Genomic DNA, 6,464 nt, shown 5'->3' on the forward strand with positions numbered 1-6,464 from the left:
TAAAAAATATATCTTTCCCTTATTTTACTCATAAAATTTGAAATCTTTGGGTTGACTTAGTAAAATTTTTTTAAAATAAGTTGTTTCTTGTTAGTCAAGTCAAGATTTCAATTTTAAAAATCCTATCTTTTCAAAATCTTTTTCAAAAATCAAATCTTTTTCATTTTTTCATTGTTTTTGAAAATTTTTAAAATTGATTTTCAAAATCTTTTTCTTATCTTCATTTCAAAATTTTGAAAACTTTACTAACAATTAATGTGATTGATTCAAAAATTTGAAGTTTGTTACTTTCTTGTTAAGAAAGGTTCAATCTTTAAATTCTAGAATCATATCTTTTAGTTTCTTATTAGTCAAGTAATCAAATTTTAATTTAAAAAAATAAAATCTTTTTCAAAATATCTTTTTCAAAATATATTTTTCAAATCATATATTTTTCAACCATATATTTTCAAATCATATCTTTTTCAAAATCAATTTCAAAATCTTTTCTAACTTCTTATCTTTTCAAAATTGATTTTCAAATCTTTTTCAACTAACTAATTGACTTTTTGTTTGTTTTACTATTTCTTATCTTTTTCAAAACTACCTAACTACTTTTCTCTCTCTAATTTTCAAATATTCCTTACCCTTTTTTCAAAATTCTTTTTAATTAACTAATTGTTTCAAATTTTATCTTTAATTTTATTTCTTCTCTTAATTTTTGAAAATCACTAACCATTTTTCAAAAACAATTTTTGAAAACTCTTCTCTCTCATCTCTTTCTATTTATTTATCATTTACTAACTCTTCTCTTCATCTAAAAATTCGAACTCTCTCTTCTCCTCTGTGTTCGAATTTTTCTCATCCTTCTTCTATTCTTTTCTTCTTCTACTCACATAAAGGAATCTCTATACTGTGACATAGAGGATTCCTCTTCTTTTCTATTCTATTCTTTTTCATATGAGCAGGAGCAAGGACAAGGACATTATTGTTGAAGCAGATCCTGAACCTGAAAGGACTCTGAAGAAGAAGCTAAGAGAGGCTAAAGCACAACAATCCAGAGAAAACCTTACAGAGAATCTCGAAAAAGAGAGAAATATGGCCGAACCCAATAACAATGGTGGAGGCGCAAGGAGGATGCTTGGTGATTATACTACACCTACTTCCAACTTTTATGGAAGAAACATCTCAATCCCTGACATTGGAGCAAACAATTTTGAGCTGAAACCTCAACTAGTTACTCTGATGCAACAGAACTGCAAGTTTCATGGACTTCTATCAGAAGATCCCTATCAGTTTTTAACTAAGTTCTTACAGATCTGTGAGACTGTTAAGACCAATGAAGTACATCCTGAAGTCTATAGGGCTCATGCTTTTCCCTTTTGCTGTAAGAGACAGAGCTAGAACATGGTTGGACTCACAACCTAAAGATAGCCTGGACTCTTGGGATAAGTTGGTCATGGCCTTCTTGGCCAAGTTCTTTCCTCCTCAAAAGTTGAGCAAGCTTAGAGTGGATGTTCAGACCTTCAAGCAAAAAAATGATGAATCCCTCTATGAAGCTTGGGAAAGATACAAGCAGATGACCAAAAAGTGTCCTTCTGACATGCTTTCAGAGTGGACCATTCTGGATATATTCTATTATGGTCTATCTGAGTTCTCTAAGATGTCACTAGACCATTCTGCAGGTGGATCCATTCACCTAAAGAAAACTCCTGCAGAAGCTCAAGAACTTATTGACATGGTTGCAAATAACCAATTCATGTACACTTCTGAGAGGAATCCTGTGAGTAATGGGACGCCTCAGAAGAAGGGAGTTATTGAAATTGATACTCTGAATGCCATATTAGCTCAGAACAAAATTTTGACTCAACAAGTCAACATGATTTGTCAGAGTCTGAATGGATGGCAAAATGCATCCAACAGTACTAAAGAGGCATCTTCTGAAGAAGAAGCTTATGATCCTGAGAACCCTGCAATGGCAAAGGTGAATTACATGGGTGAACCCTATGGGAACACCTATAATTCCTCATGGAGAAATCATTCAAATTTCTCATGGAAGGATCAATAAAAGCCTCAACAAGGCTTTAATAATGGTAGAAGAAACATGCTTAGCAATAGCAAGCCTTTTCCATCATCTTCTCAGCAACAGACAGAGAATTCTGAGCAGAGCCCCTCTAGATTAGCAAACATAGTCTCTGATCTATCTAAGGCCACTTTAAGTTTCATGAATGAAACAAGGTCCTCCATTAGAAATTTAGAGGCACAGGTGGGTCAGCTGAGTAAGAAAATCACTGAAACTCCTCCTAGTACTCTCCCAAGCAATACAGAAGAGAATCCAAAAAGAGAGTGCAAGGCCATTGATATTATCAATATGGCCGAATCCAAAGAGGAAGGGGAGGACGTGAATCCCAATGAGGAAGACCTCATGGGACGTCCTCCAAACAGAAGGGAGTTTCCTATTGAGGACCTAAAGGAATCTGAGGCTTATATAGAGACCATAGAAATTCCATTAAACTTCCTTTTGCCATTCATGAGCTCTGAGAACTATTCTTCCTCTGAAGAGGATGAAGATGTGACTGAAGAGCAAGTTGCTCAACATCTATGAGCCATCATGAAGCTGAATGCCAAGTTGTTTGGTAATGAGACTTGCAAAGGTGAACCTCCCTTGCTCATTAGTAAACTAGATACATGGGTTCAGCAAACTCTACCTCAAAAGAAACAAGATCCTGGTAAATTCTTAATATCCTGTACCATAGGCACCATGACCTTTGAGAAGGCTCTTTGTGACCTGGGGTCAGGTATAAATCTTATGCCACTCTCTGTAATGGAGAAGCTGGGGATCTTTGAGGTACAAGCTGCAAGAATCTCATTAGAGATGGTAGACAAGTCAATAAAATAAGCTTATGGGTTGGTAGAGGACGTGTTAGTGAAGGTTAAAGGCCTTTACATTCCTATGAAAAGCTTCTCTCAATATAGAGTCAAACAAAGCCCCCACAATCAAACTTTAAGTTTGGTGTTGGGAGGCCACAACCAAACTCTAAGTTTGGTGTTGAGAAGCCCCCACATTCAAACTCTAAGTTTGGTGTTGGGAGGCCCTCATCATGCTCTGATGATCTCTGAAGCTCCATGAGAGCTCACTGTCAAGATATTGATATTAAAGAAGCGCTTATTGGGAGGTAACCCAATTTTTAATTATTTATATTTTTATTGTTCTTTTATGTTTTATTAGATTTATGATCATGTGGAGTCACAAAACAATTGCAAAAATTAAAAACAGAATTAAAATAGCAGAAGAAACAGCACACACTGGAGGAAGAGCTTACTGGCATTTAAACGCCAATAAGGAGCATCTGGCTGGCGTTTAACACCAGAACAGAGCATGAAGCTGGCGTTGAACACCAGAAACAAGCAGTAATCTGGCGTTCAAACCCCAGGATTGCACCTTGAGGAAAGATGATGTTGAACGCCAGAAACAAGCAGCAAATTGGCGTTTAACGCTAGGAGCAAGCATAGAGCTGGCGTTTAACGCCAGAAACAAGCATCAGTCTGGCGTTAAACGCCAGGATTGCATACAGAGGGCATTTTACACGCCTAAAGGGTGCAGGGATGAGAAATCCTTGACACCTCAGGATCTGTGGACCCCACAGGATCCCCACCTACCTTCTTCTTCTCTCTCACACCTTTTCATAACACTCTTCCCCAAACATCATTCACCAATCACCTCAATCACTCTTCCCCATCTCTTCTTCACCACTCACATCCATCTACTCTTCCCCATAAACCCCACCTACATTCAAATTCAAAATCTCTTTCCCACCCAATCCCACCCTACATGACCAAACCATAAACCCTTCATCCACTCCTATATAAACCCCTCAACACTCCTTCATTCTTCACACACAACCATCAATACTTATCCCCTTGGCCGAACCCTAAACCTCCCTCCATCTCCTCCAATTTCTTCCTCTTCTTCTCATATTCTTTCTTCTTTTGCTCGAGGACGAGCAACTGATGAGCGGATAATTTGTACGCTTTTTGGCATTGTTTTTAGTATGTTTTTAGTATGTTTTAGTTAGTTTTTACTATATTTTTATTAGTTTTTAGTTAAAATTCACTTTTTTGTACTTTAATATGAGTTTGTGTGTTTTTTTGTGATTTCAGGTATTTTCTGGCTGAAATTGAGGGACCTGAGCAAAAATCTGATCCAGAGGCTGAAAAGGACTACAGATGCTGTTGGATTCTGACCTCCCTGCACTCGAAGTGGATTTTCTGGAGCTGCAGAAGCCCAATTGGCACGCTCTCAACTGCATTGGAAAGTAGACATCCTGGGCTTTCTAGAAATGTATAATAGTCTATACTTTGCCTGAGATTTGATGGCCCAAACTGGCGTTCCAAATCAGCTCAAAACTGCCCAACGTTAAACGCCGGAACTGGCACAAGAATGGGAGTTAAACGCCCAAACGGGCACAAAAGCTGGCGTTTAACTCCAAGAAGAGTCTCTACACGAAAATGCTTCAATGCTCAGCCCAAGCACACACCAAGTGGGCCCGGAAGTGGATTTTTATGTCATTTACTCATATTTGTAAACCCTAAGCTATTAGTTCTCTATAAGTAGGACCTTTTGCTATTGTATTTTCATCTTTTGATCACTTTAGGTCCTTAGATCATCTTTGGATGTCTAGTTCTTAGATTATTGGGGGCTGGCCTCTCGGCCATGCCTAGACCTTGTTCTTATGTATTTTCAACGGTGGAGTTTCTACACACCATAGATTAAGGTGTAGAGCTCTGCTGTACCTCGAGTATTAATGCAATTACTATTGTTCTTCTATTTAATTCAGCTTATTCTTGTTCTAAGATATTCAGTCACACCCAAGAACATGATGAATGTGATGATTATGTGACGCTCATTGATGAGCGGATAATTTATATGCTTTTTGGCATTGTTTTTAGGTAGCTTTTAGTAAGTTCAAGCTACTTTTAGGGATGTTTTCATTAGTTTTTATGTTAAATTCACATTTCTGGACTTTACTATGAGTTTGTGTGTTTTTCTGTGATTTTAGGTAATTTCTGACTGAAATTGAGGGATTTGAGCAAAACTCTGAAAAAGGCTGACAAAAGGACTGCTGATGCTGTTGGAATCTGACCTCCCTGCACTCGAAATGGATTTTCTGGAGCTACAGAACTCCAATTGCGTGCTCTCAACGGTGCTGGAAAGTAGATATCCAGAGCTTTCCAGAAATATATAATAGTCCATACTTTATTCGGAAATTGACGACGTAACTTGGCGTTGAACGCCAAGTACATGCTGCTGTCTGGAATTAAACGCCAGAAAAACGTCATGATCCGGAGTTGAATGCCCAAAATATGTTATAACTTGGAGTTCAACTCCAAGAGAAGCCTCAACTCGTGGATAGATCAAGCTCAGCCCAAACATACACCAAGTGGGCCCCGGAAGTGGATTTATGCATCAAATACTTACTCATGTAAACCCTAGTAGCTAGTCTAGTATAAATAGGATAAGTTACTATTGTATTAGACATCTTTTGACAGTTTAATCTTTTGACTTTCTAGTTTTTGATCATTCGGTCCTTATATCATGGAGAGGGCTGGCCATTCGGCCATGCCTGAACCTTTTACTTATGTATTTTCAACAGTGGAGTTTCTACACACCATAGATTAAGGGTGTGGAGCTCTGCTGTACCTCAAGTTTCAATACAATTATTATTACTTTCTATTCAATTCTCTTCTATCCTTATTCCAAGATATACGTTATACTTAACTTTGATGAATGTGATGATCCGTGACACTCATCATCATTCTCACCTATGAACGCGCGTGATTGACAACCACTTCCGTTCTACTTTAGGTAGGGCGCATATCTCTTAGATTCCCCAACAGAATCTTCGTGGTATAAGCTAGATAGATGGCGGCATTCATGAGGATCCGGAAAGTCTAAACCTTGTATGTGGTATTCCGAGTAGGATTCTGTGATTGAATGACTGTGACGAGCTTCAAACTTCTGAAGGCTGGGCGTGATGACAAGCGCAAAAGAATTAAGGGATTCTATTCCAACCTGATTGAGAACCGACAGATGATTACCCGTGCTGTGACAGAGCATAGGAACGTTTTCACTGAGAGGATGGGATGTAGCCATTGACAACGGTGATGCCCTACAAACAGCTTGCCATGGAACGGAGTAGGAAGGATTGGATGAATGTAATAAGAAAATAGAGATACGAGAGGAGCACAGCATCTTCACACACTTATCTGAAATCCCCACTATTGTTTTACATAAGTATTTCTATCCTTTTTATTTTCTATTTATTTATTAATTTTCAAACTCACCATAAACCAATTTAATCTGCCTAACTGAGATTTACAAGGTGACCATAGCTTGCTTCATACCAACAATCTCTGTGGGATCGACCCTTACTCACGTAAGGTATTACTTGGACGACCCAGTACACTTGCTGGTTAGTTGAACG

At 38.0% G+C, this 6,464-nt stretch overlaps 1 non-coding gene across 1 annotated transcript; it reads right to left on the reverse strand.

Annotated features, from left to right (window-relative positions):
• Positions 1-1,480: 1,480 nt before the first annotated feature.
• On the reverse strand, positions 1,481-1,588 carry LOC127741846 (small nucleolar RNA R71). The gene has a single exon (XR_008003051.1). It is a non-coding gene; the product is annotated as a small nucleolar RNA R71 (small nucleolar RNA).
• Positions 1,589-6,464: the final 4,876 nt, after the last annotated feature.

The sequence above is a fragment of the Arachis duranensis genome, chromosome 9, assembly GCF_000817695.3.
Source record: "Arachis duranensis cultivar V14167 chromosome 9, aradu.V14167.gnm2.J7QH, whole genome shotgun sequence".
NCBI lineage: Eukaryota > Viridiplantae > Streptophyta > Magnoliopsida > Fabales > Fabaceae > Arachis > Arachis duranensis.